The sequence below is a fragment of the Candoia aspera genome, chromosome 2, assembly GCF_035149785.1.
Source record: "Candoia aspera isolate rCanAsp1 chromosome 2, rCanAsp1.hap2, whole genome shotgun sequence".
Taxonomy (NCBI): domain Eukaryota; kingdom Metazoa; phylum Chordata; class Lepidosauria; order Squamata; family Boidae; genus Candoia; species Candoia aspera.
Genome location: NC_086154.1, coordinates 133,778,335 through 133,800,507, shown reverse-complemented (window position 1 = coordinate 133,800,507; position 22,173 = coordinate 133,778,335). Strand labels below are relative to the sequence as shown.

Genomic DNA, 22,173 nt, shown 5'->3' with positions numbered 1-22,173 from the left:
ACAGTGCCTCCCAATCCCCGAAACCGGTCTGGTAGGATACCATGGTTGATGATTTTGAAAGCCGTCAAGAGATCCAGGAGGATCAAGACAGTGACACCACCTCCATCCTGAACCTTTCAGAGGTCATCCACAAGGGCAGTCAATGCTGACTCCATACAATGTCCTGACCTGAACTCAGACTGAAAAGGGTCCAGATGAAGTGGATTGCTTCATCTAGGGCCCTCTGCCGCTGAGACAAAGATATGTATACCCTAACACATGGTAATCTTTACAATAAGGATGCTTGAAATCCTCTATTAACAAAATTAACAACCCCAGAATGTTACAGACACAATATTTTTAACTGGGGATAATGCAGTTTAACTGGGAATAGATCCCGTCTGCACATGTTGTTAGACACTTTCTCTCTAAACATTAACACCTAGCCTGTTTGGTGCACTGCACAGACAGCTGGAACAGGCAAATTCAGGGGCTCTGTCTGTCTTAAAAAGGGACTTTTGAGGTATACTTAACAGATTTACTAGCTTAGGACTGCCAATTTTTTCCTCTCTCTCTCTCTCTCTCTCCTGAATATCCTCTTAGAGCAACATCATCACATGCTATCCTACTGTACCTAGCATTCTCCAAAATAGAGGGGAATAGATTACACTGAGTAAAGAGCCTCCTAATGCTGCTATACCACAATTCCTAAAGATCTCATCAGGATTCTTTTACTTAGGTTAGGATGGATGTTAGAAAGCGAAGCATTCCTTAAGACTTATTAATTTGAATAGGATGAATTCCTTTAAACTTTACCAGACCTCATCCTTTAGCTTTAAGGCTGCTTTCTGAAGGCAGTACCGTAGCCATCAAACTGTTGTTACACGTGAAGCCATTAGATGTCATTTAGATCCAGAGATGAAGGAACAAGGTTCCCTGGCTTGTTGATGGAGTAGAATACAGACAGTCTATTAATAATGTTTTATTTACCTGTTGTTAATGTTAATGTGTACATCTTATGGAAAAACAACACTGCCTGCTAAAGTACCAACTGCTGAGTTTGAGTACATGAGCAACAGTGACATCGTCAGGCTTGGGGAAACCCAAGCTTCCTCACACACACACAGACACACCTTTTCCAACAAACAGTTTCTTCCTATACCAACTTCTCTTGCACACTGTTCTTTTTCTCTGAGGCACACGAGAACCTTTTCTTCTATTTCTTTAATTTTTAAAAGAAGTTGGTGCAACCAATTCACAACCTGCTGCATCTTCTGGGCTGAAGGACATTGTGGTCTCTTCTTCTGCTATAAAATCTTGGCAGAAAGATTAAGATGGTGATTTTCAAGCTCTACTTTCAGGGAGCACATTTCACATCAATTTGCTGGCCCAGAATCAGTACATGGCAAAGAGCATGTGAGGAATGTTCTTAAAAAGTTCATACTAAGATGTGGAGGGGGTGGGGTTCCTTGTGATTTCACACAGCAGGAATTGAATAGCAAGGGACAAACTTTAAAAGGTCAGCTTTTAAAGATTTCCTCACTGAGAAATTGCAAGAGGAGCAATTTCTGGATTAACAGAATTCATAGTTTTAAACTTGCAGTTCTCGGAACATCCCTGTACATGAGAGAACATCAGAGGGAAAACTTAGGGGCATACATTGGCAAAGGTGTGCCAGTAAGGGTTGCTGCTAGGATACAAACAATATTATTGCCCCCTAGATCGGTTAGCAAGCCATGAAGATCTCTTGGAAGGTTTACGCTGCTTTTCTGCTGTTCCAAGCACATTCATTCTTTCCATGTCATGCTGAGCAAGACATGCTGATTCAAAACTAGGCTGGAATTTTGTTTGAGGTGGGGGCTGGGGCTGGTTTTGTTTTGTTTTTCAAGCCAAGTGCTTACCAGGCCCACTTTGAGCATCAGTCAAACGCACTCTCAAGAGACAACCCTGGAGATTAGAACATCCATCCTCCCCATCATTCCAGAGCGTCACTGCAATGTAAGCTAGGGAGGCAGGATACACACACCCTGTGTCATGTTTGGTCCCTTCAGACATGGGCATAGGAGCTCTTAGAAAATGAGCAACATCCTCTTAGTAGCAACAGGCCACAGCTACTCGAGAAATGGGTTAAACAAGACTTCCTGAAGTACGTGAACCCCAATGTCCTTCCTGATCCTGGGGTGAATCACCACAGCCATCCACAAAACAATCAACTTTCCTTTTCTACTAAAGATTGCTCATGCTATCTTGAACAAGCCATTTGCCATCAACTTAGGAGATCTGCTAGTTCCCTTTATGTCTCCTAATTGAAACCAAGACACTGTAGAACAGAAAGGGAAGGGAGAGAATGGCAGCCACAACAGGAAAGGTAAAGACTCCCTTTATTAGTTTTCCTGGAACCAATATTGAAGTAGTTTGCCACTGCCATCTTCAAATATGTCTTATCAACTTCCCAGAATAGCTTGTAGCCCTGGTATTCCCTAGAGATCTCCCACAATAGTAGAAAAATCTATTATCAGTGTTGCCTTACTGCCAGTATTATCAGAGGTGGTGAGCTGGGGCTCTGCAGATGTTCTGGGCTGCACTACTATCAGGCCCAGTGAGCAGGATTGATATCGAGAGTCTGTGGGAGAAAAAGTGCAAAGTATATGAACAGGTTCTTTCTCTGCACTCCATAACGTAGTAAGAAGCAAGATGACATTGCTGTGAAACACTTCAGCCAGCCATGTTCTCAGGCATGGTAAAAAAATATAAAGCTTAGCCACCTCTCCCAACAAGTGTAGGAACAATTGCTCCCCATCTCCTAGATTTCAGTTGTAGGAATCTGCCCTCCCTTTTGCTTACAAGTTTTTTAAAATTTGTAAGGGTCCACAGGGTCTTGATTGACAAGGGGCTTCTGGCCCTGGGACTCAGAGGATTTAAAGAAATACCAGGCAGGTTGGCCAGTGGGAAGGAGCAATGGGATAATTAGATCCAGGTGAGTTTGCTGCTTTAAGAGTAATTCAGACTATCAATCCACACTTCCAGGCCCCAAAAAAGAATATCTGTTATCTTGTAGAGAAGATATGGGCAGGTAAAGTGAAGAGGAAGAAAGCAAGTGGTAGAATAAGGCCAAAGGTATACTGAAAAAAAGAAAAAAAAAAGAACCTTGACCAGCCTGATTCTCTGTCATCACCCAAACTGGCAATTAAATCCAAAATACCATGCACCAATGCCCTCTATGGGATACAGCCCATGGGTTTTGATGCCACAAGCTTGGCAACTGAAAAAAACCAAGCTTGTTCTGCAAGTTAAGCATAATATATACATCTTTAAATGACTAATCCAGATAATTTCAACCAGAATCAGTGCAGAAGTAGGCCCAGGGGAGGAGAGGGTGAGAGAATGAATGGGGAATGAACACTACATGGCTGGAAATGCTGTGGCTGAGTTGAAGCCCAAAGGGCCACGCAGCATCCTTTTCAACTAATACCTTCGTTTAAGCATAAGTTGTTAAGAATTTGCTCTCCTCCACAAGTCTTTGTGTCTTTTTAGAAACAGACACCGTACTGTTTGGAAATGAGCTCCAGACACGCATATACACCCTCCCAACAGACATCCAAACAAAACATAAAGGGGGCTACAGAAGCTAACCCTACCAAGGGCCACCCAGAATTAAATGTCCTGCTCTCCAAGCCCTGACACTGGATTATATAGTGTCTGCACACAGAATCCAGTCTTATGCATACAGATTGGAAGAAACATGCACTCCCCGCTCTTTTCACTGATAGCAAATGCACACAAGGAGGCGGCAGCCCTGGGAAGTGGGCTGCCCTCCATGATCTTGTATTGTCTTTGGAGTATGGGTGGGATTCTTCGAACAAAATGTCCAGTAGACCATTTTTGAGGATTTAGAGACCAGGATTGGTTTCATATATTGCATAAAGCCATTGTTTGCTTAACCATAGCTTAATGGGTGGCTTGGTTCACATATACTGTTATTTGCAAGCCACTTGAAATCTTTGGAAATGGAGCAGCCTAAAAGCCAAATAAATGAACAAATAAATTGGACTCTAAACCAAATCTTGGTTCAGCCATCCCCCATATCATCCACTGGTTCTCCATTGCAAGGCTTAGAAACCTTAAAAGGAACTTTCAAGACAAGCAAAACTGGTGGTAATGCGTGACTCTTAGTTTTTATACAGAAGCCCACATTGCCATCACGACCTCGGTGTGCAAACTCATACACTGCTGCCAAGCGCAGGATACAAGTGAGACAAATGAACTGTTAGCCTCTTTCTCTAATGCTGAGAAGCTTGGCCATTCCGCTGGGAGGGTGGATGCACCAGTGCTGGATGGCACTCCGCAAAGGCCCTGAGGACGCAAAGCATCCTCTCATGTCATTTCACATCCTGACGTGTTCTGGTGTGAATCATAAATACATTTTTTGTAAATCTTCCATTCCACTTCCATCATGCATTCGTAAGCCTTCTGCTCAAGGCTTGCTTGTACTGTAGTTTGCTGTGAAAAAGCCATTACTCAGAGTCATTCCATCAAGGTAAGAAATGCTGTGCCTACTCAGACCACCCGCTCATCTTACTCAGCAGCTCTTCTCTTTCCTGCAGATGGTTTTTTCTCTGTTTACCCCTGGCAGTGGTTAGTTAGATGCTTGCATTTTGCTCAGCCCTCTCCAAGGAGCTATATTTTCTGCTACCTGACTGCTGCTGCCCATCACCGTGTCCAGAGGTGATGAATTTTGCAGGTTTCTGCAGCACAGTATCTTTCATCTTGCACTTTACTGCATTCCAAGAAGTGAGATGTGGCACTACATGTCATTCAGGAGCCAAAAGCAACTTCTTCAGAACAGCAACAAAGGACTTATTGAGGAGAATGTTTAAGCAGTTGAAGGGAGGGGGGAGGATCACATATGCCTAGACTGGAAGCCCAAGCTGGCTGTCTCAAGAGCTCGTGCCCCAAGCTGAATTTGGTCAAAAATACAAAGGAATCATTCACAAATTTGGAAACACACACACACACACACACACACACACACACACACACACACAGATTTGAGATTCTCAGCCAGATTGCCCACTTTACAATTTTGGAAAATTCAGCAACTGGAAGTTAAAAACCAAACCAAATCAAATAGAGCAGCTTTATTTATTTCTAAGCCCAGGTCCCACCTACAGAAAGTTCAGATGGGTCCCATCCCCTCTCAGTGCTCTTGGAACGGGCAATCAGTACCAAGTTCAAATGGCAAATTGTGTCAGGATGTGAAATAAAACAAAAGCATATCTTGTTGTCCTCTGAAGACCCAGACACAACAACTATTACAGCAGCAAAAATAGCAGCAGAGCCTCAGGCCCTGTTTATTTATAGCTGCAACTGGTCACTATGGTTTGTCTCCACACAGAGCAGAAAGGGGAAAATTGCAGACAAGGAATGAGTGTGTGGCACATACAAGGCCCTTAACCATTTTTTTCTCACATGATTATCCACCTACCACTCTTGGTAAAAGCAGGGGACAAGAAACTTGATGCCTAGCTTTTTCATCGTGTTTTCACACAGTCAAAGGCTCTTATGTGCAATATCCCAGCAGATCCGTGTTATCTCTACACAGTATTAGAGAGGAATTTGGGAGGCGGCTGAGAACAGGGGCTTGACAAAGGCAGCGTAGCAAGTGCATTGCAGAAGCCAAACAAATCTTCTCTGAACTGGTCCTTAACCCTCCCCACCATTTCATCACTAATGTCAAAGCATAAGTAATCTGCACCACATCTGATAATCAGCTTTGCTGTTTATTTAATCACCAGTTTTATCCTGCCTTTCCTCCAAAGAGCTCAAGTTAACATACATCTTGCCTTGTCCCCCCACCCCTTCCTCTACATAGAAGACAAGATTAATCATTGATCTGAACCACATCGGAGTATCAATTGATTCCCGGGCATTCTGGGTCAACCAGGAATTGAACTCCGATATCCCTTTCTGTAAGGCATTGAGGACCCAGCTCTTCCCAGGCACTGGGCCAAGAGGTTAGATGAGCCTGTTTTAGTGGTTTATGTGATTGCCTAGGATTAGTTATGGATACATGAGCTGCCTCTGGTATGATATATTTTTGTTTGTGTTATATTCTTGATGTTTTTAGCTGATCGTTAGCCACCCATAGTACCATGGTGAGTGGGTAGCCATATCAATTGAATGAATGAATGAATGAATGAATGAATGAATGAATGAATGACCAAATAAATAAATAAATGCAAGCATTGCTGAGTCTGGTGCACAGGAACATGACCTTCCTTAGCTACGGCCTCAGGAAGAAAAGCTGAGTGTGGAGAAACCAGTGGAAAAGCCCATGGAAACAGAATGTTAGGCAGAGGGGACAATTCTCAGCTAAAGCTTCACATTCACAAAACAAGCTTAGTCATGCTTTATGGGATGATTGAGAAGAATGAGAAAAAACACTTCAGAACCTAAAGCAATTGTGAATTCCTAATAGTGATTCCTAATGGCAGGTGCAGAATGTACCAGGTAGAGATAGAATAAAAAGCACAGAACCCCAGCAGTAACAATTCCTGTGCATAAAGGACCATACGCTTATTCTTGGAGGAGGGCAACACTGACCTTCATCAAGAAATGGTTCCTATGCACAAGCTTTTGCCCGTTATTTAAATGAAGGGGAAGTATTCACCCATGCCTAGAGGAGAAAATGAGTAGATGCACCGCTGGTGGGGAATAAGAGAATGCTTTAGGAACTAACCTGCATTGAATCAGGGCAGTATTGCTTAGGAAGGCAGGGGAGAATACGGGCAACCCCCACCACCGTTGCCAATAAACATGATAGCTGAGGCTGATGGGGGCCAAAGTCCAAAATCTGATGCTGCCTACCCATGTTCTTCGCCGAGTCGCAACATTCTCCAGACATCTTTCTTTCCCAGCCCAACCTGGAGATACCAGGAGTTGAACTTGCTGGGATTTTTTTGAATATAAAGCAAATACTCTGCCATAGCAGGAGGGGCTATCTAAACTACTTGACCCTTGTGACATACAGTATCAACAGAAGCAGGAACCTACTCTGGTCTGGAAGAAACCAGTTGGTGTTCTCTTTCACACTGTGACAGCCTTCCCCAAACTGGCATTGCCTAGATGATGCTGGACTACAACCTCATCATCCTCTGCTAGTGTGGCCCTTAGAGACCAACACACCTAGAAGGCCCTGGCTGCAGAAAACCACTCTATGGTACCAGACTGCTGAGAGGGTTTCTCCACCATTATTCCATATTAACATCATAATAGAATTAGTACAATTGGAGCAAGGATGCAATTAACAGCTCAATAATGCACACCAATCCACCCATGGAACTGGGACACCAGACTGGATATCAGCATCATCAGCATCAGACGTTTCATTGCCAGACTAGGCAACATCTTCAGTGCAAAGACTTTGCACTGAAGATGTTGCCTAGTCTGGCAATGAAATGTCTGCAAGAAAACAACAAGGCTCAGAGAGCACCAAGGACTCCACAGTTCAACCCAGAGCTACAAATATTCGCTTCGATTGGTACATCATCATCAGGCTGCTTCATTTGCACACTATACATTTCAAGCATCTTGTTTTTCCTTATTTCTTTCATCTTACCTAACACTCAGATTATGCCATGAGTTCTAATACAGAGCCTAGATTCCCCTCCTGTTAGACAGCAAGTATTTTAAAGCTTTCTTCCTGATCTGCTTCCTTGAGTTCCAGAGTTTTCACTGTTGGCTGGGAAAGGATCCAAGATCACTAACTCCCAACACAAGGGAATATTATTTTATTAGATTCACACTCTAATGAAGCCATCTAACCTCTAGTACAATATAACCAAAAAGATCAGTTTCTCTCCTTTTTCCTCTCTCTCTCTTGTGCCTTTGAATCAGTTTTGACCCCTGGCAAATGCCTGGACTAGTCCCTGCAGTTTTCTTGGCAAGGTTTTTCAGAAGTGGTTTGCCCTTGCCGCCTTCCCAGGGCTGAGAGAGGGGGACTGGCTCAGGGTCACCCAGCTGGCTTTGTGCCACAGGCAGGACCAGAACTCACGGTCTCTAGCCTGACACCCTAACCACTACACCAAACTGGCTCTCTTTTTTATTAAGGTATAAAGAAGATTGCTCAAACAAGTGAGTCAAGCTTAATGCTGGTCCATCTTCCCCTTTCCCAAGTTCCATCATATATAGACAAAGGAACATCTAAACTTCTCACATGGAACCGAATTAACTTGATTATCTAGTTGCAGTTTCCCTTAAAGCTGTAGCAATGTCAGCCTCTGTCATCTCCAAACAGCATGCCGGGAACTATAAGCATATTTAGTCTAACAAACCCACCTGTCTGTGGAATTAGACTCCACAGGACTATCCAGCAAGCCCAAGTTATGGAGCGCATGAATTCAAGACAAGCAAAGCACCATGCCCAAAAGCGTGCAGTTATATAGGGCATTTTGGGTCCATGTGTGCGTGCCACCAAGTCAGTGTTGACTCCTGGCGACTGCCTGGACTAGTCCCTGCAGTTTTCTTGGCAAGGTTTTTCAGAAGTGGTTTGCCATTGCCTGCTTCTGAGGTTGAGAGAGAGGGGGACTGGCCCAAGGTCACCCAGCTGGCTTCATGCCTCAGGCAGGACTAGAACTCCCAGTCTCTAGCCTGATGCCTTAACCACTACACCAAAGTGGCTCTCTTATACAAGGCATACCTCCTAATAATAAAAGGTTATCCTACATGACCTCTAATAATGATTAGGTAGGCAGAAATTGTGCTGCTGCTATTTTAAAGAAGTGCTGACTGGAATCACAGCACCAACGACATTAGGAATTAAGCCTGACTACTGCTATCTTCTCCTACTACAGTACCTTCACTAAAGTGGATTGGAGGGTATTGCTGCACCAGCATCCCAGCTTGCTTCCCCCACTAGCTTCAGTTGAATTAACCCAAGGTTTTGATCTCTTATTTCCTCGTTATTCTAACATCTACGTCCCCCCATCCCATTTTCCCTCTCCCCACCCTACAGTAATGGCAGGAAATGGCACCACATCAACCAAAGAATGGGGGAAGTGAGATGCTGTCTGTAAGGAAAAGGAAAGCCAGCAATTGTGAACAGAACAATGGCATGAAAGGAAAGTGCCCCTGTGTCTCCCCCAACCAATAGTTTCAGTGGGGATCAGGATAAGGGAGCTGGGAAGGAAGTGGTTTGCACAAGGCCCAGTGACTTAATCAAATGGGAAAGAGAATTTCTCCCTCCCTCCACCGCTATCCACAAGACAACCAATTTGCAAACTTAGCCGAAAGAGCAGTGGTTTGCAGAACAGCTTAAACATCTAGTTTCAACAGAGTACACTGGTGAGCCTCCAAAATTGATCTGACCAGACATGATGCAGTCTAAACTCTAGCTGAGGGGAACCAGGTGCCCAGCTTCGTCTCGCTTCAGAGCCACACACTGAAACTGTGTGCTACAAGAAGTGTACTAATTCAATAAAACCTTCAGTAAACTCACAAGTATGCAGAGGAAGTTGCCTACGGCGTGTCTGTGTACGTCTTTACCTCCTTCTAATCAGCTCGTCCTTGGATCTGATTGTTCTGCTGAATGAGATGGAGTTGGGTGACCAAAATACTCCCAGGGAAGAAATGCTGCAGAATATTGCACCCCAAAGTCAGATGCTTGTTGCATCTCTGCACAAATCACTGCTCTCGACTCACTCGCTTTCCATCTACCAGGTCAGGATTATAGTGGTGCTTTCTACGGCATGCTTGAATGGGCAGATGGAAAACTGACGATTGGGAGCCTACCTCTACTGGTGCTATAAAAGACTGGCAAGGCAGTTTGTACATGGGAAATGACAAAACAGCGGGTTAAATTTGTTAAATGGTATTATTTTACAGAAAAGTGCTTCTAAATACGCTTGCGTGGGAAGCAGTAGAGAAATGGAATAAATAAAATAAATAAAGCCTAACTGTGGCTCTGATGACATGAAACAACAACAGAAGGAAAAGGAGAAAGGAACTTTTTTTTAAGAGTCCAGACTGCTGGGGGGGGGCGGGGAATGGCAGGAAGGGAAAGTCTCTTCTGAAGCCTCTCTTTGCCCCTGGATTCTACCATCTCGGTTGCAACAAAAAGGAAGCAACACCATCACCACTGTCACAAGCAATTTTTTTTTCTGAAGGAGTTCATCCTCCAACACTTCTGGGGAAGTGTGGCATTGCCTTGCTCTGGTGCTTGTCACTGGGAAGCTGTGCGAGAGGCGTGCTTAGAATGGAGATTAATCCCCAGGATCCCTCTGCAATTGCTCTTGTGGAAAAAACAAAGGCCTACACCTGGGATCACAGGCAGATCACTGCCCTCACTTACTTAATGTGGGCTAGGGGAATTGCAGTTCAACCCACCCAGAGGATGTAAAACTGGAGGATGGCTCCTGGGTTCAGAAGGCCCAGGACACCCAGCCCCTGCAGCGCAGCCGGGCCTTCTGGGCCACATTGCAGGCAAGGTGCTGATCGAGAGAGAGCCCCCCATCTCTGCAGATGCCACCGAGAAAATGAGGTCATGGACCAAGGCACTGAATGGGCAGCTGGCCAGGCAGCAGCCTTACGTTGGAGAAAAACTAAGAGGTCCCTGGAACACCCTCCCTTTCCTCTCTGTGTCAGGAGAGAAGCCAAGGTCTCGAGATGTACAGACACCCACAACAAGGAGCTACATACTGCCTCTGAAATACAGAAGCTGGCTTTAAAAGAGACTCCTCAAAATAGGCCTCAGATAGTTGGGATGTGTCAGTCCCACCTAATAGGCATGGTGTTCACAGTTGCTTGCTCTTTCTGTATATTTCCATAGCACAGGCAAGAAAGGCGTATTTTGACAGGTGCAGATTTTCCCAGGCTGATCTTTGAACAGCTTCTTGATAAATAACTATAGTAAATATACTATCTATAACTATATATGCTCTTTTTTGAGGCTTAAAATTATTGTTCGATTTCTCACTCCCCCACTATAATCCTTCAAAACACTTGGTTGCCCTTCTCACATCTCTATCTACCTCTTCCTGTTAAAATCTTGCATTCATCCTCTAGGAAAATTCCTGCTTCTGGATCCTCTAGAATAACTAGAGGCAGTCCTGCCTGGAAGCAAAGCTGAAATCCTAATCATACTAATAGAGAAGCCCAGAATCAAGTGTGGTCAAATGGGATCATTTGGGATCAGAACAGTTCCAAGGAGAGAAATGAACCATTTCGCTCATCAAGAGGAGCTCCCAAAGCCAGATTTTCAGAGGGGAGACAGCACATCAGCTACCCTGGCTTTTACTTTTACAGTCATTATAGACTGATCTTTTGTGACCACCCATTATATAATACGCACTATTTTGGACTGGGGACAAAGCCCCCCTCCCACCAGAACCTGGGAGCAGCCCTAGCAGATATTGCTAGGACATCAGACATGTTTACTTATATAGACCTTTTTTCAAGCAAGGATTTTAGAAGAGACAATAAGGGTGGCATCTGTCCCCCTTTCTCCCCAGCAATTCTGATTCCTACCAGCAAAATGGCTGCTCCCATTTTATAGGGTAGCATTCTGTTCCAGCAACCCAGCTAAAAACTGAGCTTGGCTTCTCATTCTCAACGCAGCAGACAAGGCAAGGAAAGGTTGAAGGGGTGCATGCCCCAAAAGGCCATTGGTTGCTCACATAGATCCTAGATGTTTGGGTTGAAAAGAAACATGGCTGATATGTCTGTGCAGTTAGTGAAAACACAACAGCCATTATTTCACATTCTCAACACAGAAGCCTATTTATGCTGCTGCTTATACAAAAACTTGTTCAATGGTTAAAAAAATTAAATGGGATTTCTTTTTCAACAATGTATGGAAGGAGGAAGAGATGAAGGAAGGAAGAAAAAGGAGGAAAAAAGATTTCGACACTACAACTTACGGACCGTGCTTGCAGTACTGTAACTACAGATATATAGACTTGCAACCAGATTACAAAAACAAGTTTTGTCATCTATATATCTCAGCACTTCACAGTTGCAATGGTATGTGGGAATGACCTTAGACAGGGAGAAGAGCCACAGCCAGAAGAGGCAGCTTAACCTGCAAAAGGAATGTGGGTGGGACAAGCAGCTCAAAAGGGACCCTCCCTAGTTTCTTGAGCTGTACAGGAGAGGGGGGGGGGGAGAAATGTACTTACAGACTTGGAAGACTGATGTCAGCTTACCAAGGTAGTCCAGACAGGAAGCACAGCCAGATGGTTCTGGCCATGCTTCCTGTCTGGACTACCTCACTAGGTTGACATCAATCTTGCAAGTCTGAAACTACCTTTCTCCTCCATCACCTTTACAGACCAAGAAACTAGGGCGGGTCCCTTCTGAGTCACTTGCCCAACCAAATTCCTTTTGCAAGCTAAGCTGCTTCCTGTCCCCTGGCTGTGGCTCTTCCCCCTGTCTCCCAAGGTCATTCCCACATACCATTGCAACAGTTCACAACTTACTTACAACTCATGGGCTGAATAGCAAAACCAGGGTCCAATTGAAATGGCTAATTAGTGAGCTGGAATCAAATTCCTAATGGATAACCCTGTTAGTCCAGACTGCAGAAGCAAGTTGGGGAGCACTTCTGAGATTGGCATGACTTCCCATAACATTGTGAGCTTTCTAACCTATCAAATGCATAAAATAAATATAGGATACAGAGAGAAGCGGGGCCAAATTGTCTTGAAACGCAAGCAGTACTATCTGTGATAGTTCTGTGTCAAGTACAGATGGACACAAACTGTTTTACAAAAATAAAGCCCCATATCATAGCCCTCTCAAAAACTAAACATGTAGGAAGATAATGGGATGCTCTCTAGCTTTTCCTCTCTACCCCCACAGCCTCCCTACCCTATCAACTGCCCAACAAAAAACTTATGCTACTACATCTTAATCCTATCGAAAGATAGAATCTGTACATACAAACCTATTAAAATACACCTCTATAAAACAAGCTAGGCATGTACAACCTCACTCACACACATTACAGGCATTTCAGAGATGGAAAAACCAAGGCAGGTAGGCAGAGATCTTGACAAGTTGAGCGAATCCAGCCAGTGAATTCTCACAATACAGTAAACAAAAGCTTCATGTTATGAGGTAGCAAAACATGCTACAACTTACTGGCAGTGTTCACACAAAATGCTGCCCACGGTTAACTGAATAATGGTTTCATTAACTCAGTTCCCTGGTTCATTTTTTCAAAACCTTCTGAGCCATACACCAAACACCCTGGCTGGGTTCATTCACTGCATAGAGCCACCGGCTAGCAGGCACTTTAGCCTAACATGCTGTGCAAGTCCATCCAATGTGGTTTGTTTGGTTTTAGCGTAATCTGATGTGCTGATCCAGCTATTGTGGTTTAGGGCTGAGCATGTTGTGTAAAGGCAGTCATTGCCTTGGAGGTCACCAGCTGACTTTTTCCCCCGGAGGGGCAAAGAGCAGGCCCTGCTGCCTATCAGGAAAGCACCTTTCTGCAAAGAAAATGGGTGTCGATCATAGACGGGAGGGCCGTTTGAGGAGACTTTTAGGAAAGGACTGCGCGAACTCGGCGCCATCGGGGCGGGGGGGGGGAGGGAGAATTCTGCGCGGTGTGTTCGGGATCAGAATTAGAGGGGGCAGCGGGGTGGATACTGGACTTCCTCCCTGTAAACCGAAAGAGCTGCAGAGCTGGAGCGCAAACGACTGGTCGATTCGGTTTGCTCCGAAGTCTCTCCAAGTCCAGATGGGCTCCTCCTCCTTCCCCCGCCCCCCAACAGCGTGTGCTCGGTTACAGCCGCGCCCTCGGCGTGTTTATCGTAACGGAAATCCGCGGACCTCCCGAAGCCCAGCTCGAGCAGTGCGCAGAACCGGGGCTGAGTCTAGGCGGGCCGAAGTCAGTCCCCGGCGCCGGCCAGGCAGATGAGAGGGAAGGGGGCGCGCATCACTGAGCTTCAAAGGGAAGGGGTTGCGTCGCCATAGGGGGAAATCCACCCACTGGCTTTGGAGATTTCCAAAAGAAGCCGGGTTATAAACGTGGCTGGAAGGAAAAAGAAACAAGCGAAATTCCAGAATTGCTTTGTAAAAACACCCACACAGAAAAGCGTGTGTGCGTGTTGGAAAGGGGGTATCTAAACACTATCGGTACGAAACCGCGAAGCGTTAGGTACTGATAACGGCCGGATCCCTTAACATTTTAATTATTTATCGCAGTCAAATAGCTTCCCCATCCAAGACTCGATCGGCTCAAAGACAATTTTTAAAAAGCCTGCAATGTTCATAAAAGCAGTAATCTATTAAAACGCCATATAACATAAAATTCACACCGGCTCTAAAATAAACAGCAGCCCTATAACTCCCCCCATAAACTTGGCGGAGGAGGAGCTTCGCTTCTTTCTTGAGCAAGGCAGTTCCGCAGATCGCAACATCCAGCTGCTCGCCTGTCTTTTACGCAGCCTCTACGGAATCAAGCTTCAGCAAAGGATCGTTACCTTGTGGTGCTGGAGCTTGAGCACCTCAATGACACCATGAGCTAAACCGTGAAAGGCAACCCAAGGCGGGAAGGTCATGACAGAGAGGTCAGACTAAATGCGATCCCTGGGGAAGGTAATGGCAACCCACCCCAGTATTCTTGCTGTGAAAACTAAATGGATCAGTACAACCAGAGATATGTCGGTATACCATCGGAAGATGAGACCCCCAGGTCGGAAGATAGTCAAAATGCTACTGGGGAGGAACAGAGGATGAGCTCAACTAGCCCCAGACGTGATGACGCAGCTAGCTCAAAGCCGAAAGGACGGCTAGCGGCTGACGGTGCTGGTGGTGAACGGCAAATCCGATGTTCTAAGGATCAACACACCATTGGAACCTGGAATGTAAAATCTATGAGCCAGGGCAAATTGGATGTGGTTATTGGTGAGATGTCAAGATTAAAGATAGACATTCTGGGCGTCAGTGAACTGAAATGGACTGGAATGGGCCACTTCACATCAAATGACCACCAGATCTACTACTATGGACAAGAAGACCACAGAAGAAATGGAGTAGCCTTCATAATTAATAGTAAAGTGGCTAAAGCAGTGCTTGGATACAATCCAAAAAATGATAGAATGATCTCAATTAGAATTCAGGGCAAGCCATCTAACATCACAGTGATCCAAATATACGCCCCAACCACAGATACTGAAGAAGCTGAAGTAGAGCAGTTCTATGAGGATCTGCAGCACCTACTGGACAACACGCCTAAAAGAGATGTTATTTTCATCACAGGAGACTGGAATGCTAAGGTGGGCAGTCAAATGACACCTGGAGTTACAGGTAAGCATGGCCTGGGAGAACAAGACAAAGCAGGACATAGGCTGATAGAATTTTGCCAAGACAACTCACTCTGCATAACAAACACTCTCTTCCAACAACCTAAGAGACGGCTTTATACGTGGACTTCCCCAGATGGACAACACCGAAATCAGATTGACTACATCCTTTGCAGCCAAAGGTGGCGGACATATATACAGTCGGTAAAAACAAGACCTGGAGCTGACTGTAGTTCAGATCACGAACTTCTTCTTGCACAATTTAGGATCAGACTAAAGAGATTAGGGAAGACCCACAGATCAGCTAGATATGAGTTCACTAATATTCCTAAGGAATATGCAGTGGAGGTGAAGAATAGATTTAAGGGACTGGACTTAATAGATAGGGTCCCGGAAGAACTATGGACAGAAGTCCGCAACATTGTTCAGGAGGCGGCAACAAAATACATCCCAAAGAAAGAGAAAACCAAGAAGGCAAAATGGCTGTCTGCTGAGACACTAGAAGTTGCCCAAGAAAGAAGGAAAGCAAAAGGCAACAGTGATAGGGGGAGATATGCCCAATTAAATGCAAAATTCCAGAGGTTAGCCAGAAGAGATAAGGAATTATTTTTAAACAAGCAATGCGTGGAAGTGGAAGAAGACAATAGAATAGGAAGGGCAAGAGACCTCTTCCAGAAAATTAGAACCATCGGAGGTAAATTCCAGGCAAAAATGGGTATGATCAAAAACAAAGATGGCAAGGACCTAACAGAAGAAGAAGAGATCAAGAAAAGGTGGCAAGAATATACAGAAGACCTGTATAGGAAGGATAACAATATCGGGGATAGCTTTGACGGTGTGGTCAGTGAGCTAGAGCCAGACATCCTGAAGAGTGAGGTTGAATGGGCCTTAAGAAGCATTGCTAATAACAAGGCAGCAGGAGACGACGGCATCCCAGCTGAACTGTTCAAAATCTTGCAAGATGATGCTGTCAAGGTAATGCATGCTATATGCCAGCAAATTTGGAAAACACAAGAATGGCCATCAGACTGGGAAAAATCAACTTATATCCCCATACCAAAAAAGGGGAACACTAAAGAATGTTCAAACTATCGAACAGTGGCATTCATTTCACATGCCAGTAAGGTAATGCTCAAGATCCTGCAAGGTAGACTTCAGCAATTCATGGAGCCAGAATTGCCAGAGGTACAAGCTGGGTTTAGAAAAGGCAGAAGAACTAGGGACCAAATTGCCAATATCCGCTGGATAATGGAAAAAGCCAGGGAGTTTCAGAAAAACATCTATTTCTGTTTTATTGACTATTCTAAAGCCTTTGACTGTGTGGACCAGAACAAATTGTGGCAAGTTCTTAGTGGTATGGGGATACCAAGTCATCTTGTCTGCCTCCTGAAGAATCTGTATAACGACCAAGTAGCAACAGTAAGAACAGACCACGGAACAATGGACTGGTTTAAGATTGGGAAAGGAGTATGGCAGGGCTGTATCCTCTCACCCTACCTATTCAACTTGTACGCAGAACACATCATGTGACATGCTGGGCTTGAGGAATCCAAGGCTGGAGTTAAAATCGCTGGAAGAAACATTAACAATCTCAGATATGCAGATGATACCACTTTGGTGGCTGAAAGCGAAGAGGAACTGAGGAGCCTTATGATGAAGGTGAAAGAAGAAAGTGCAAAAGCTGGCTTGCAGCTAAACCTCAAAAAAACCAAGATTATGGCAACCAGCTTGATTGATAACTGGCAAATAGAGGGAGAAAATGTAGAAGCAGTGAAAGACTTTGTATTTCTAGGTGCGAAGATTACTGCAGATGCTGACTGCAGTCAGGAAATCAGAAGACGCTTAATCCTTGGGAGAAGAGCAATGACCAATCTCGATAAAATAGTTAAGAGCAGAGACATCACACTGACAACAAAGGTCCGCATAGTTAAAGCAATGGTGTTCCCCGTAGTTACATATGGCTGGGAGAGCTGGACCATAAGGAAGGCTGAGAGAAGGAAGATCGATGCTTTTGAACTGTGGTGTTGGAGGAAAATTCTGAGAGTGCCTTGGACTGCAAGAAGATCAAACCAGTCCATCCTCCAGGAAATAAAGCCAGACTGCTCGCTTGAGGGAATGATATTAAAGGCAAAACTGAAATACTTTGGCCACATAATGAGAAGACAGGACACCCTGGAGAAGATGCTGATGCTAGGGAGAGTGGAGGGCAAAAGGAAGAGGGGCCGACCAAAGGCAAGGTGGATGGATGATATTCTAGAGATGACGGACTCGTCCCTGGGGGAGCTGGGGGTGTTGACGACCGACAGGAAGCTCTGGCGTGGGCTGGTCCATGAAGTCACGAAGAGTCAGAAGCAACTAAATGAATAAACAACACAACGGAATCAAGTCCCTTTGAACTCCACCGCTGGGACAAGCACTAAGCCAAAGCCACCTTAAAGCTTAGTACCGTGAGAAAACGCAGCCAATTGTTGCTTACTCCACAAGCCATGGTTTAAAATCATGGCTGAATGCGCATAATGGAAACAAACCCATCTGGAGGGTCTGATTTCTAAGCAGATACACAAAAGACTCCAAGTCAAAAAGCAGCTCCACCTTGCAGAACCTGCATTCGCACGATACACTGAACCCCAGCTAACTAACCACGTGTTAGCTTCGCGTGCTGTGCGCATCCAGCCTGCTGGTTAATCGTTCAGTGTATCGCGCGAATCCAAACAACTGGACTGAGTCAACCATGGACAAGGGTGTCGTGTGAATACAGCCACAGGTTCTGCCGCATCTGTGCTCGCCGCAGACTCCGGACCCGTGGCTTGCTGAAACAACGCAGCTGACAGGGTTCGTACAGCAAACGCAATCGCAAACTAGCCCGCCCTATTTTAACGTAGTCCTTTGGGAGAATTCGGCCTGGATCGACATATTTCCTTCGCCTCAAATTCAGCAAGCTCCCAACGAAAGCCGCTCCAAGACGGCGCGCTGCAACTCAGCCGGAGCCTCAAGGACGCGCGCGGCCCGGCGCTCGGGGGAGGCTCCCCCGCGAGACGGCGAGGCTCTGGCGCAGCAGGCAGACCCCGCGCCCCCTCCCGCTCTGCAGCTCGCTCGCCCTCCCTCGCACCCAGACCCCGCGTTCGAGGGGAAGCTCCGGAAAGAGCCGCGAAGGGAGAGAACACCTCTGCCTCCCAACTCACCCCGCGGTGGCACTCGTGGCGGGCGGGGGCTGCTGCCGCCGAAACAGCCGAGATCGCCCCGCAGGCACCTCAAGGCAGTTCGTGCAGCCACCGCGGCGACCTCCCCGGTTCTCGCTTCCAAAGGCCGCTTCTGAAGAAAGTGATGTCATGGCTTTAAAACGGCGGGACTCCTCCCTGCATCCTGACCCGCGGCAGCCAATGGGTGCCTGGTCCAAGCTTACTTGGCGCCAGATGTTTCTCATTTAGCGGCAGCGGCACCGCTCCTCGGGCTGCTCCGGGCCTAGTTAAGCGCCAGCAAGCAGCTCCGCGAAGGCGCGATTGCTATGAAAGGAGAGAGTCTTGGCCCGTCGGGACAGGCAAGGAGCTGCGGTGTTTGTTAGCTTATCATTTGCTGTCGTGGTTGAGCTCGTCCTGGGTCTCCCTCCTAGGGAGGAGCTTTCTCTGGAGATGTCTTAATTAATTTCTTAAGCCATCGATCTTGCCATTATTATTAGCCTGCCAAATTATTAATATGGTAATAAGGAGTTGAGTGCCAAGCCTTAGGATCAACTGTTAAAAGATTAAAACAGAAGAGATTCTAGAGACCACAAGTGTCTTCTCGATGCAGGCTTGCAACGTTTTCTGGGAAGTATGGCTGTGTTTGTACATGCTAATTCTAACCTAGGTTAACACATGACTCTGCAAATGTATGTAATTATCCTAGTTTCTACAATATGTTGAATCATAAACTAAAGCACCAGAACAGGCTTTATAGGATGCACTGAGCCACAAAGTAAGCAATTGCATTTTAGCCCACTAAGTTATGCAAAACCCAGCTTTCAGATTAAATCCAAACAGTGCCTGGGTTTGTGCACCACGCTCTGCAATAGCTGTTGTTTAATAATTATTAAACATTAGTTGGGTGAATTCAGCCTTTGTGCTAAGCCGTAATATCATTTTAAAGCCAGCAGTGGGCAAATTACCATATGTATAGCTTTGTTTAATGTAAACATCACCATTTTGTTAAGACAAAATCTTGCCCCTTCGTCATTTCTTTCTGTGGGACTGCATGCACATATGGGAATACACTGACATCTTGGGTTTACATATTGCGTGAAGTCATGAATTGCTTAGCCATGGTTTATTAAATAAAACAACTGTGTTCTTACTACCTGTTATGCAGAAACTATGCTGCAAGTTACAATATGCCTAGTGTCTTGTGTGAATCCAACCCTGAAGTCATACAGGAGAGTTATGACACTGTCCTATATATTCCAGTGACTGTTCTAATTATGACCAAGACTGTTTGCATACAGCCATGGTTGGAACACAGATAAGTGTTCCAGCTCCTGGTAATTCAGCAAACTGGCTTGTTGGGGAACAGCTATCCTGCCCAGTGTATCAGCCACATATGTGGTGGTTGCCCAGCCAATACTTGCCAATCTTTTTCAGGCTGATACTTAAAAAAAAAAAAAAAAAAAAATCCACACTTGGATCTATCATCTTCCTTGCTCCCTTTTTGTGTTCTTGTTTCACCACTCCTTTGTCTATATTGGGGGAGGGGTCTATAAAAGGGTGACTGAGGCAGCTGGGGCTTTGTGACCACTCTAGTCTTCTTTCTCCATCTGGAGGCTGGAAGCCAAGATTAAGATCAAACTTCTCTTCTGAGTGTTGGTGAGACCCAGAGTTATGAGTAAACCCATAAGCAATGTTGGATAAAAGCTGGGTGCATCCCTTTAAGTTCTCCAGGGGGGACCTAACTACTACAGCTCCCTCCTAGTACTGTTCATTGCTCAACCACAAGTAATTAGTGAAATACTTTTCCCAGAAACAGCTGCTCAATTAAAAAGTTTGAGTATCAACAGTCCCCACTTTGGGACTTGCTTTAGTATTCCAAAAAGTAAAACAAGTGTTTATGTTTGTCATTCTCTGGAGGCTCATGACAGGCCAAAGTTTCAGAATATATTGGATTGGGGGTGAGGAAATAGAGCTTACTGCAGACCAAGTCTCAACTTCAACAGATTTTCTTTGTAAACTGTGGCCAGCTCTCGCTTGCTCACATAAAAGGCCCTGTGCAGCAGGACCCCCCGATTTTTTTCAGGCTGTTACAGCTTTCCTTTCCAAGAAGGTGGGGGTTGAGCCTGTCCCCTCTGAGGTTAATTGTGCAGCATAAGTAACTGTGCCCTGTTGAATCTTTACGGGGATACCATACCTGGGCCACAAAAATCCAGATGACTGCAAGATGGCAGCTGAGATATTCAAGCTTTCATTAAACATAATCCTATTGCCTGATTCCTACAAGTCAAACCCTTGTTAGAAGGTCCATCTGTAAAGGTGGGTGGCAGTGTTGGCACCCCTGCTTATTCACCTCAAAGGCATAGCTAGCAAAAGAGGAACAACTATAAATATGAGGGGAGAAGAGCTGAATGCTGCCCAGCCCAGGATAGTAAGAATGGACCTGTTATTTCCCCAGAATTCTTCCATGCTTCTAGGCTTGACTGCAACTGTTTGAGGCTTTGCCACTGTTTCTGCCCTTCAAAGCTTCCATAAACAAGGTCAACAGCAGTCTGGTTCTAGCAGCAGCAGCAGCTTAGGGCTAGATCTCTTTACATACCTGCTGCAGCTCCAATAAAACCCTGGCTGGCTTTAATAACCCCATTACTTCTAACTCTGCTGGGGCTCTGCAACGCGTTGCCTGCCTAAGCTATTGGATAAGATGCAACAGAACTCTACCGTCTCCCCCCCCCCCACTGGCAAGCTGTCATGTCTTGAACCCACTATGAGCTTTCCCATTTCAGAAACCCTGTATGCCTATCACAGCCATGCTTAGCAGATTCTTAATTTTGCCTTTTCTCAATCCCTTGGTGTTTATGTATCTCTTCAAAACTCTGTAAGGACTAATGGAGGCCCCCTTAGTCGTCTTATGAGATTAATGACCTATCTCATACACTGGGCTGTTATGGCTTGTTTAACCATGGCTTGCTGAGTAAATCACAATTTATTGCATTCACAAAACATAATTCCCAGTAATGCTGGGTTAGTTGCTTTGTTCCCATTCTTGTAATGGTACTGTCATACTTGCTGATACTTGCCAAGAGAGATGGTTAGCGCTGCCTGTTTAAATATGCAGACAACTTATGGCAGTATGATGGGTTCCTTTTTCTTCTCACCTGACCCAGAGTTCATTAACATGGTGAGAAGACAATCTACCAAAATTGCAGCCTCTGGGTATCAGTCAGCTATTGCTGCATGACAGGACTGGTCACAAAGGAAAAGCACATCAGAAAGCTTTCTCCATTAGCTTTTCTCAAAGGAGTTAGAAATATATGTTAAGATACACATGCAGTTAAAGCAGCAGCAGCATTTAGGAATGCTTTGGAAATAACGGAGAAGGATGCACCACACAGAATGGACAGAGTTGGACTTGAGTGTCTATAGAGCAGCTAAGTAGCTATTTTTGAGGCACTGATAATTTACAGAGCAAACATATGCACGCCTCTTAGTGCAGGGACCTAATGCTAGGGAATGACTTAGGACTGCGTGCAAAATGCTTCAAATTTGAAATGCCTCATTTCCAATTCCAAACAGCCATCTCCGCTGAAATGGTCTATTTCAACCACCCCGGAAATACCTCAAACTGGAAAGAGCGTTTTGAACTTGGCATTTCTAAAACAGGTCATTTCAAACTAGACACAATCATTTTGAATTTGAATCAAAACAGTCTGAAC

General features: G+C 45.2%; 1 protein-coding gene across 3 annotated transcripts in view; it reads right to left on the bottom strand.

Moving 5' to 3' along the window:
* The window catches only part of NCKAP5L (NCK associated protein 5 like), a 45,375-nt gene extending 26,775 nt beyond the window's left edge, over positions 1-18,600 (bottom strand). For all 3 annotated transcript variants that reach the window (XM_063293712.1, XM_063293714.1, XM_063293715.1), the window contains exon 1: positions 18,467-18,600. The gene's annotated coding sequence lies outside the window, so the exon portion shown is untranslated. The remainder of the gene's footprint in view (positions 1-18,466) is intronic.
* Between the last annotated feature and the right edge of the window lie 3,573 nt (positions 18,601-22,173).